The sequence below is a fragment of the Cupressus sempervirens genome, chromosome 7, assembly GCF_028749045.1.
Source record: "Cupressus sempervirens isolate cs-2001-9-10 chromosome 7, ASM2874904v1, whole genome shotgun sequence".
Taxonomy (NCBI): Eukaryota; Viridiplantae; Streptophyta; class Pinopsida; order Cupressales; family Cupressaceae; genus Cupressus; species Cupressus sempervirens.
Window position 1 is genome coordinate 744,805,035 of NC_143124.1, and position 13,135 is coordinate 744,818,169.

The window sequence follows — 13,135 nt, forward strand, 5'->3', positions numbered from 1 at the left end:
TATGCTAAATTTACAACAAAATGTGAAGTTGATTTTAGATATAAGGTTGAAAGGATAGATCTGTGTCACCTTTGAGGCTAACTTTATTAATTTGGTAGGACCGAATCTGATTGGACTGCTTTTGGTCAGACCAAATCCAACCAAAACCACGTGAGACTAAGTAGATGCCAAGTGGCATGTACATATCCACAAGGATCCGGATGGAATGGGGAAAATTATATAAGATGCAAAAATACAAATCCGCCAATCATGTGTTATACGACCTTGCTGGAATTGTAGACCGAGAAGTGCTACAGGAGTCTTTTGATCGGATCAGGCATGTCAACAATTTTTCCCAATTTTTTAATATGTTTTAAGCTTTAGTTTATGTTTCCTTAGGTAAAAATATAGTTTTTAATGTGTATTTTTAATGTAGATTGTTTTAAACAGTTCATTTTTTTATATTATTATGCATTTATGTTTTGAAGTACTGTAATATTAGATAAAGTTTAGAAAAATTATTGAAATTTAGTAAGGTTTAGACATTATTAGAGAAATTAGATTAATTGTAAAACATTATTTATAGAAAATAGTAGAAAATTATATAGAAAATAGTACAAAATATTAGAATAGTTAGAAACTTTTGAAACTTTAGAGAACAATAGAAAAAATTATTAAATATAGAAAATTAGTTATATATAATATTAGAGAATTTAAATGTTTTAATTTATTTTTTATTAGAAATCATTAGAAATTGTTCTAAAGGTAAATGTGTAGAAACCATTGTAAATTGGTAACTAATACCATTAGATTGAACTAAATCAGACTCTACCTCTTACGATGAACACAAATAAATTCTAATTGAAACCTTGACATTGAACTTTATAAATTATAGGCAGAAGCAAAACTTGACATTGAATGTAATTAAACCACAACATTAAACCTAATCAAACTAAAACTAAAACTCTAACATTGAACCAAATTAGACTCTAACTCCTATATTGAACCTTAAATCCAAATATGTTGACCTAAACCCTAAATGTTTAACCCTCTCTCTAGATCTCAAACTTGTAACCCTTTGTCTCTCTAACTCCAAAATCCCATCTCTCTAAATCCTAAACCACTCTCTAACCCCATAATCCCTAAAATTCTCTCTCTAACCCCATAATCCCTACCATAACTTCATCTCTCCTATCTCATCTCTCTCTCTCTCTCTCTCTCTCTCTCTCTCTCTCTCTCTCTCTCTCTCTCTCTCTCTCTCACACACACACACACACACACACACATAACCCCATCTCTCCCAACCCTAACCTCCTCTCTCTCTAGAGATCAAAATTTTCACACTCTATCTCTCTTAACTCCTATACCCCATCTCTCTAAACTCTAAACTGCTCTCTAACCCCATAATCCCTAAACCTCTCTCTCTATCTAACTTACATAACTTCATCTGTCCCAACCCTAAACTCCTCTCTCTCTCTCTCTCTCTCTCTCTCTCTCTCTCTCTCTCTCTCTCTCTCTCTCTCTCTCTATCTTAGACTGTTAACCCTTTACCCCTCTCTAACTCATAAACTCTATATATCTCTCTAAACCCTAAACTACTCTCTAACTCCTAAACCTCATCTCTCTAAACCCTAAACGAGTCTCTAGCCCCATAATCCCTAACATAACTTGATCTCTCCCATATCATCTCTCTCTCACACACACATAACTTCATCTCTCTATCTCTCTCTCACACATAACCTCATCTCTCCTAACCTTAACCTACTCTCTCTCTTACATAATGTCATCTCTCCCACTCTTAAACCTCATCTCTCTAAACTCTAAACCTCTCTCTAACCCCTAAACCCCATATCTCTAAATCTTAAATCGCTCTCAAGCTCCTAAACCCCATCTCTATAAACCCTAAACGTCTCTCTAACTTGTAAACCCCATCTCTGTAAACTGTAAACTGCTCTCTAACTCCTAAAACATGTCTCTCTAAACTATAAACTAGTGTCTAACTCCTAAACCCCGTCTCTCTAAACCCTAAACCGCTCTCTAACTCCTAAACCCCATTTATCTAGACCTTAACCGCTCTCTAACCCTATAATCCCTAAACCTATATTGGAAATAAAATTGTATGAATTTTAACAAAATATAAAAGAATTATCTAGCAGATGGTCATACATCAAATTTGATCAGTACATAGCAATATTATACCTAAAAGTTCATGTTGGTGAAGTGCACACTTTACACATACTTCTACTCCATCATGCTCTCTTTTTCCATGACCACTTTCAAAGAAGTTCGAAAGAAACTTAGCATTCTATCTCGCATGTTGTGTTGCAAGATAATTGAACGGTTTTATAGACTTAAACTTCCCTATGAACAAATAAAATAAAATTTATGAGTAATTAAATCTCTGTATAATTAATTGTTCAATAAATTAAATATGTGCATGAAATTTTAAATTTTAACTTTCAAATACACATACCAGCACAACCATTAGACCAAATCCAATGTTCTAAAGCATTTATCCCACGATTTGTGAGATCATCAAAGAACATTCCAAAAAAATGAGCTACATAGCTCCTATCATGAACCCTATCATTACTAAGATAAAATAGATCTCCTTGATGATAATGCTTTCATTTGGATCGATAGTTTTTATCCCATCCACCTCAAATTGTACATGTTTATAGGAAACTTGTACAAAAGTTGTAACTTGATTTGAGTGATAATATTTAGCTTGAATTTTAGATTGAGGGTAAAAGTATAGTTTTCAAAGAAGTTTATAGTTGACAAAATACATCCTTCTGGGAAACAATTTTTTGAATCTTGAAACAGTTTCACTTGCCATCTTGCACCATGACAATGTTGGATTTGTGGATAAATCACAATTTTAAATTTATCCATAAACTCACCATATGGAAAATTTCTCTCCTTCAAATATTTTTTTTAAATTCTTCTCCATTCTTTGTTTGATATATCTCATACTCAAATCTATTCCATACAATTGTTGTTGAAACATCAATATTGTCTATTTCATATGGAAATTTCTGCAGCTCTCCACAATTTGTACATGTATTTGTTATGCATTGTACATTGAATTCATCCGACTCTTCAAAATTATCACATAACAAAGACTTGAAAAATTGTGTTTTGCTTCTAAGAATTATCACATCTGGCTTAAGTGTTGCCATAGCTTTTCTAAGTGATTGCAAATAAAGATGAAACTCAACATGATTTTGACAACAAGTTTCATGTACCTTATTTATGCATACAAAACATGGGCTAACCAAATGCATCCTCTAGATATTGATGTTACAAATCCAACGCCAAAAGAATTACCTTATTTTCATTTGTAAAAAAAAGTTATACATGTCAAGCAGACTGCCACTCTTTAAAAATATTGATTTTTCATATGTACCACGTTTCGGAGGAGAAGAAAAATTTGACTTAAATATTAAAACAAATTAAATCAAAAAATTTGGTTACAAAGTAGGAACAAAGTAATAGAAATCACTAAAAAAAAAAAAAAACATGGTTACAAAGTAGGAACAGAGTAATAAAAACCACTAGTTTATGTCATTTTGAAATTATTCATAGTTTTAGAGATATAGTCACTCGAATGTGAGGTTTGTTTCAAAAATATTGATTTTAGTGTCAAAATTGGTCAAAAAGTGGAATCCATTATTGTGGGATCAGCCACCTAGGAGGTCTTGGAGACCATGCATAATTTACTATCACTACTGAGCATGTTAACCCTGGTGGAGCCCTAACTGTTGATGATCTAAAAAAGAAGAAAGAACATAATCAGGAAATGTTGGAGATTTCCTTTGCCCTAAGTTATTCTAAGTTCGATGACATCAATAGTTGTGACAGTACAAATAAGATGTGGGATACTCTTTACACTATTTGTTAAGGAGACACAAATATTTTGAGAGCCCAATCTGAAAGCCTTAGAGGTAAGTTCGATGACATGAGGATGCAAGAAGGTAAGAACATTTCTCAATATTGCTATAGAAAAAAAGATGTTGTTAATGTTATAAGAGGAGCTAATGGTATTATTGAAGATGATATTGTATTAAGCAAAGTATTGAGAACACTACTACCCATCTATGCTATTATTATAGTTTATTCTATACAAGAACTAAGATGTATACCTGGTTCAAATCTATCTCTTGAAGGTTTGGTACGTAGTCTCACTTCCTTTGAACTTTCTAATTTTGATAATTTCAAATCTAAGAATTTTGAATCTACTTTCAAAGCTAAAATTTCATTAAAGGGACCTAAAGAGAAGAAAAAGGTCAAATATGTTTCTAGTGACAGTGATACAGATGAGGAGGATGTAGAACAACTCAAGAAGCACTGCTAGCAAGGAGATTCCATAGAGGCAAAGGAAAATTCAAAGGTAAGTTACCTATCATGTGTTTTAATTGCAATAAGGTTGGTCATATTGTTGCTAGATATCTAGAGAAGAACAATAGAAGTTGAGACAAATAAAGAAGGAAAAGGGATGGGGACAACAAAGATTACAAAGATAAAGGCAAGAAGTCTTGCTACATTGTAGAAGGGGAAACCAAAGATGGATCTCATAGCCATGATGATGAAGTAGTGTATGTTACAATGAAGGATGATTCTAATGAGGATGTGGCAACTGCACTGGTGTCTTATGTGAACAAAAATGACAGATGGATCACTAATAGTGGGTGTTCACATCACATGAATGAAGAAAAAAGTAAGTTCATTAACCTAAATTATTATGATGGAAATAGTGTAAGGTTTGGTAATGATGCATCCTGTCTAATAAAAGGTAACGGATCTATCAGACTCATAGAAAAGATCATGTGTGACAATGCTTATTATGTTGAAGGACTTAACTATATTTTGTTGAGTATGTCACAACTAAGTAGTTTTGGTTGCAAATTTGAGCTTGAGGTAATAATTTATCTTAATAGGAATGATGCTACTTGTCTTGTTGTAGAATTTTATGATGTGTGGTTATGGAACAAGAGGTTATGTTATGTTAGCTTTGATGACTTAGTCTGTATCAGTAACATGAAAAGAGTTAGAGGTTTTCCTAAATTGAAGAAATCAGACAATATGATATGGAAACAATTTCAGTTAGGCAAGATGGAAAAATCTAGTGTCAAGAGTAAGACTCGCACCTCTAAAGAAATAATTGAGATTGTTCATATTGATTTGTGTGGACCAATTGATGTGCAAAGCTACAAGTGTGACAAGTACATTATCTTATTTGTTGATGATTATTATAGGATGATGAAAGTTATGTTTCTGGAAAAAAAAATGATGCTTTCCAAAAGTTTAAGTGGTACTTAGCTAGAGTTGAAAAGGAGACAGGAAAAAGCTTGAAATATCTAAGATTTGAAAGAGGTGGAGAATTTACATCAAATGAGTTTGAGACGTCCTATAATGACAAAGGAATCAAAAGACAGATATCTACATTGGGGACCTCTCCACAAAATAGAATTACTAAAAGGAGGAACAGATTTGTAATGGACTGTGCTAGGACACTCATGATAAAGAAGAGTGTTTCTTTGAAATACCAGAGAGAGGTTGTAAGTATAGTTGTCTATACCTAGAACCATGTGCAAGTCAAGAAAGGTATGCATTCAACACCTTTTGAATTATGGTATGGATACTCACCTAATGTAAAATATTTTAAGGTATTTGGGAGTAAGTGCCAAATTCTTAAGGCTTTCAAGAATGGAAAATTAGATGTTAAAAGTGAAGAAGGTATATTCCTTAGCTATTCCATAAGAAGTAAAGTTTATAAGTGCTTAATTGTTAACATTAAAAAAGTTGTGGAAACTGCAAATGTGAAGTTTGATGAATATACAAAAGTACATGAAGCTAAACCTATGAAGGAACCTGGGGAGTATGTAAATCTTTTGTATACTTTTATGAAGGTATGCTCATTGATGAAGATGTTGTAAACTAAGTTGCAAATCAATAGTATGTTTCAGTGACTAACAAGTCACATACAATGAATACTGAGTTGCGGACAGAAGCTGAGGCACATTCTGATTCTGAGATAAGTGTACATGAAAGAGATATTGAATTACCTGATAGAGAAGTACACAATGATTTAGAATTTGACAAACCTAATGAAGAAAGGAGAGAAAAACCAAGATTGTCAAAGTATGTTAAAGACATCACCCATTGAACAAATTATTGGAGATAAAAATGTTAGACTAATGACAACAAATAGGAAAAGAAGAAGTGATACATGTTTTCTGAGCATGCATGAACCTAAGACAGTGAAAGATGCTTGAGAAAATAAGGACTGGAGTAAAGCCATAAAAGAAGAGATTGAACAGATTGAGAAGAACAAGGCATGGAGTCTAGTTCTCAGACTAGAGGAAAAAAATGTGATTAGAATCAAGTGGATCTACAGAAACAAGTTGGATGAAATGGTGAAGTCACAAGGAATAAGGTGAGATTAGCTTGCAAAGGGTATGCACAAGAAGAAGAAACAAACTATGGAGAAACTTTTTACCCTATAGCAAGATTGGAAGGAGTAAGAACTCTGCATAAAAAGGTTACAAAGTTTATTAGATGGATGTGAAGTCAACATTTATGATTGACATATTAGAAGAAGAGGTTTACATAGAATAACCAGAAGGATTTGTTGATGCTAACAACAAGAACATGGTATGTAGACTACATAAAGCTTTATATGGTTTAAAGTAATCCCCAAGAGCATGGTATGAAAGGATTCATAATTATCTTGTGAAGATTGGATTTGAGAGGACTAATGGTAACAAAAATCTATATTTGAAGATAGAAAGAGGTAAAGATATTTTACTAGCTGAAATTTTTGTTGATGATATCATATTTAGAGGTCAAGATACATTATGTAAGGGATTTGCAAATGAAATGAAGAAGGAATTTGAGATGTCTATGTTTGGAGAGATTAAGTTCTTTATTGGATTGCAAGTATATCATATGAAATATGGTATATACATAACTTGGTCTAAGTATGTGAAGGAAATATTGAAATTTTTTGGATTAGAAGATTCCAAACCAGTTAGCACACCTATGGTGACAGGACACAAGTTCTCAAAGAATGATGATTCAACTGATGTGAATCAAATATTGTACAAGTCTATGATTGGCAAATTGCAACATGTAGTGCATAGCAGACCTAACATTGCATTATTTGTTGGCATAGTTGCAAGATTATCTACAAATCCTAAGGAGAATCATTTTATGGTTGTTAAGAGAATTATGAGATATCTGAAATGAACATAAGACTATGGTCTATACTATAAGAAAAATAAAAATAATTTGAGTTGAGAGCCTACATTGATGTTGATTGGGCTAGAAACATTGATGACAAAAAGAGCACAAGCAGTGGACTATTTTTCTTAGGAAAGAGGTTGGTCACCTGGGCTAGAAAGAAACAAAATTACATATCTCAATCTACTGTCGAAGCTGAATATGTGGTTGTTGCAGTAAATTGTACAAATATCAAGTATGGATCAAACAACTACTCAAAGGTATGAAGGAGAAAATCACTGAACCTATGGTACTTTATTGTGATAAAACAAGTGTTATAAATATATCAAAGAACCATGTGATGAACACAAAGACTAAGCACATTGCAATCAAGTATCATTACTTGAATGAATTAGTTCAAGACAAAGAAGTGAGGATGGATTATATGAAGACAAAAGAGTAGATAGTTGATATATTCACAAAAGCTTTACCTAAGGATTCTCATGAGTATATTAGAGATAAACTAGGTGTGATACCCCTATCCAAAGCTACATAAGAAGCATAAGTAGTGCCTTGCATCAATTGGAGCTGAATGTTGTATCTTATAACTTGATGTAATGGATATTACTTTAGGAGCTACCCAAAGTAATGAAAGAACTAAATTAGAAGATTTACAGTCACATGAAAGGTGACAAAGGGAGAATTTGGAATTGATTATATCTGCATATAGAGATGGAAAATCTTTGGCATTACTGTCAAAGAGTGAGATAGTGTACCTAATGTTTACTAATGTGAGATATAAGCCTAAGAGAAAGAAATATACATCTACCTAATAAGGTACTGAGAGAGATATAAGAGCAGAGTAGATAGAGATGGACACACTTGAATATCAAAAAGAGGGAGTGATATTCTACAAGAGGGAGCTATAAGTTAGAGGGAGAAGTAGTAAAGGAACTTGACAAAGCTCACATTACCCTACACAAAGGAAGGACATATACTACATTAATAGAGGGAGAAATTTCAAAGATTTATTTTCTTTTTGGTATTATTATTGGTATTGGTTTGCCATCAATGCCAAAGACAGAGATTGGTGATATAAGATTGTTTTGAAGTGAAGAACCTGTAATGGAACAATCATTATTTTTGTCAATGATGTCAAACTTGCTACCTGCTGATGAGACAATTATTTTTTGGTCTGAAAGACATCATTTAGTTGATTGATGAAGAGGATTTGAAAAGAGGAGATAACAATAGCACCTAGAGACAGGTTGAGTGATTTGGTATGTAAAAAAAGCACTAAGACCAAGTAAGACATTGATACTATAGTGTATTGTTTATCCAATTAAAGTCTGAAATGAAAGATTACTCAAGTTAAGACTAGAAGAAGATCAAGTGTGAAAATTGTATGCCGAGCTTTGCCAAGCAGTCAATGCAAGCCTAGCAGAAATCAATGGAAGCCGAGTGAAAAAAAAGAGGTGTTGAGCAAAGATGAAAAATAGTGCACACTGAGTGATTATCAGTATATGTCGAGTAAATTTTAATTGATGTCAAGCATTAGTAAACTTTAGTATTTGCCAAGTAAACTAGTGTTAGCTGAGTGAAAGAATAGTATAGAATCCAAGTGACAACATATTGATGTCGAGTGCCAGTATATATGTTAAATCGAAGATTTGACGAATCTGAGCTAACTTTTTTTTTGGAATTATGTGAAGCGTGTGGAAGATAATTATGATGAGTTGGTGGCATAGAATTCAAGGTAAATCATTTTGAGGCAAATTCAAGGAGGATTACAGAAGAAGTTTCTAGAGGAACCAAATAGAAAAGGGGTTAGATTCATTATATCCTAGCTAAAACTAAAATGGACGATTGTGGTTAAGCAACAAAAGATCTTAATTCTCTATTTATAGAGATAGCTGGTCAGAAGCAAAGGTTGTCATGTGCAAGAACTTAAAGAAGACAAGGAGTCTAGAGTATTGCTTCATTCAATGACAAAAAAAAAAGTGATTGTAGTTGGCATGCAAAGAAAGAAGGCTTAAGAGTATGAATTATTGAAGGGTGAACAAGCTATCAAAATTGAAGTGTGTGACTGCCAAGAAAAATGGAAGACTAAAAAAAAGATTTGTAATCTGCAAGTGAGTTGTAATTTGTTATCAGATCAAGCCTTACTGTTACATTCTAATCATAGTATCAATCTAGGGTAAATCCTTTGGATTAAGGTTGACCGAACAATCATTTGTAAATCCTTTAATCAGGTAACATTCTAATAGAATGGTCTAAAGTCCTCTAACAACACTCACTCCTAACAAGATGATTGAAATCCTTTAACCAGGTCATATTTAACAGTGTGTATTGTAACCTTTAATATGGTTGGTCTTTCATAGCGTATCACTTTAGAAGAGTGAGAATTAGTAGCATGTTACTAGTGGTTTTCCCAAATTGGGTTTCCATGTAAAATCGTTGTGTCAGATGTGTTATTGAATCTGCTATTTTTATGTTTACATTTCTTCAAAGTTATTTTGACCTAGGACATCAACCTACAAAGTTTAAGTATTGTATGATATAATGTATGCATGTAGGACAAAGTTTTATGGATATGGGTCTATGGGTGTACTAAGCATTGAAAAATTTTATTTGTACATATGGACCTTGGATAACTAATTCACCCCCTCTCACCACCCTCCCTCTTAGTTATTCTACAGAATTCCAACATGTAATATACATAAGAATCCATAAGAATTATATATATATATATATATATATATATATATATATATGTACATATACATATATATGTATATGTACATATACATATATATGTATATGTACATATACATATATATGTATATGTACATACATATATATATATATATATATATGTATGTATGTATGTATCTATATGTACATGTATATATATACATGTATACATGTATATACATGTATATATATATATATATATATATATATATATGTATGTATGTATGTATGTATGTATGTATGTATGTATGTATTTTTTTTTTTTTTTCTATTTTCATATTTTACAATTTAGAGGACAAATGTTTTTCCTAAAAATACATTTTTTCCAATTTCCAACTATTATTTTCTAGAATCTTAGGATTTTAGTAGTTTATTTTTAAAATAGTTTTCTCTTAAATGAACTCAAGAAACCAATAATAAGATTTATTATTAGTATGTGTAGGATCATGGTGTGTAAGAAAGTGGTGATCTGAAAAATATGTAGTTCTAAAATGCCTCAAAGCATTTCAAAATCTATTTCAACTTTTTTCCCACTCATCCTAATATTAAATGAAAATAATTAATACTTTTATAAGGCCTACTATATCTTTTGATAAAAACCCTATACGAGCAACATTAAAAACGTCTCAAAAATGTGTCTTTGGTATGTTCTTGTGTGTTTTTTACTTCAAACATGTAGCTGATGACTTTTTTTCACCAAAATTTAATGAAATGAAAAGGGTTTCTTAAGAACATTCTTAGCTTTTCATAAATATAAAGTTTCTCAAATTATGAGTTCATTAAGTAATTATTACTTATTTTCTAATGGAGATACGTATAAAGTGTTGATTGACACACTACTTGAAAAACAACTACAACTTTAAAATGGTACAACATTTTTTAAATTCAAAATATGCATCACATTTTATGCTTCTTCTACTATAAGGAAAAAAAAGAAAAATTAAATTTTGCAGATTTTTAAATTATTTAAGGTGGTGAGACACGAGAGTTTTTTTATTCCAAAAATACTATAGTAGAAAATTAATAATTAATTATATATTTAGAATAAAAATACTCAAAAATGTGTCACATCCAGACATGAGTCTACTTCTATCTAGAATGTTATTTAAAAATATTATCATTTGATTTTGATTAAGGTGGTTAGACATGTGTCTACTTCTTATTTTTGTTCCAATTTTTTTGTATTATTGTATTAAAATTCAAAATTTTGACCAATCAATTTTATTTTTTCAGATAATGCTAGTAGTTTAGAAACTAAATTCAATTTCCTAGAAATTATTTTTCTCTCAACTTTTTCATTTAAAGTTTATAACAAGTAGAAAATTGCACGTCAAGTTGACATAGCCCTGATTTGTTGATTTTTTATTGCCACTTAAGAACGTAGGGTGGTTGACCATGATCCTGCACATAGCCACTATAGTTTGTCAATGTCGACGGCTAAGTACTATTGAGATACTTTTTGCATTTCATGCCTTTAACTCATGATTTTTTTTTCCTTTCAAGTAGTTCAAATTTATCATTTTTAAATTTAATTATAAAATCAATACATTGTAAAACATGATGGTTTTTAAGAGTTATATTTTTAATAATGTGATTTATATTATTTTAATTCGAATTGTAAAACATGATACTTTTATACTTTAGGATTTTTAATATTCTATTTTTAATATTATATTTATAACAAAAAATAGTCATTTAAAAATATTATATATACTTATATTATACAATCTTTTAAGAAATACTATTATATATATTATTATTATAAAAATACTATATAATATTTTATTAATTTAAATATTCTATATATTATACTAAATTTATTAAATGAAAACTAAATTTATACTAAAATTAACTATGTTGATTGAATTTTCAACCACATTAGACACACCAAACAAAAATATAAAATATAGACACCAACCATAAACATGCAAGTATCAGGTAAATAACATCACAATTTAAATAGCATATCATATGCAAATAAACATCACTATCCAAACTATCCATAATTTTTTTTATCACCACCCAAAGTATCATGATATAATGGAAGAACTAACATGCACATTGAAAGAAGTGTGGTAGAGTTTGACAACATAATTTTCAATGATAGCAAAAGGATGGGGTATACAATAATTAAATATTCGAATGTAAATTGTGTATAAAGAAATGAGTTCAATTATGTTGGAGTTGATGAAATCCAACTCCGAAGATGCCCAAGATCACCTGCATGCGAAAACTTGTCAAAGAGAAGCCAACAAGAGAAGAGTGTGGAGCTAGGGAAAAACCCTAAACGGACATGAGAGAGAAAATATGCAAACACAAGAAAATATGTATTTACAATATGCTAAATGTCTTATGATGTGTTGTTGAAAATACAATGAGGGAGAGACCGCTTATAAAGGCCTCAAGGAATCTCCTAGAACAAGCTAGAAGACGCTAGGAGATAAGTGTGACAACTAAGCATACATCCACATGAGGTCGAAAGTCCTCAAACAATGTGAGAGGATAAATATGACTTAAGAGAGAACAAACTCTCATATTGTCAACAACTTATAACAAACTCCTAGACTACAACTAATAAATAAAATGTATTAACCTAAATAAGCTTAAGTAAATAGAATAAATAATTAACAATTAATTATTTATTCTAACAAATTACTATTCATTATCCTATAATAAATATATTATTTAGCTAAAGAGAAAATTAATGCAAGTTCAATTATTGTTCATGTTGCAATAATAAATAAATTATATAGTTAAAAAGAAAATTAATAATTAGAGGAATTGTGTAACTCTCTTGATTACTTGAGACATTTGTCTATAAGTATTAGATGGCTTATGCAAATTTTATAGTGGTCAAAAAAACTATAAGGCACAAATAGGAGATGTCAACTCACAATGACCACTTTTTTATCCTTCTCGTAAAACAAATCCCACAATATTTATATCATAGCTACCTAGAATCCAAAATAATTGTTATAAACATTTAAATTACATACTAAAAGAATGTAAAAATTTGGTCAAACAACTTTTGCCAAATTTAAAAACTTAATTTGTTAGATAACATTGTTGAGGCAAAAATGACTATCCAACCCATATGACTCACCAACATATAAACTACTTTATTATACTATATAACTCACTAGTCAATCCTAAAACCCAAGGTTCACAGCCCAATAGT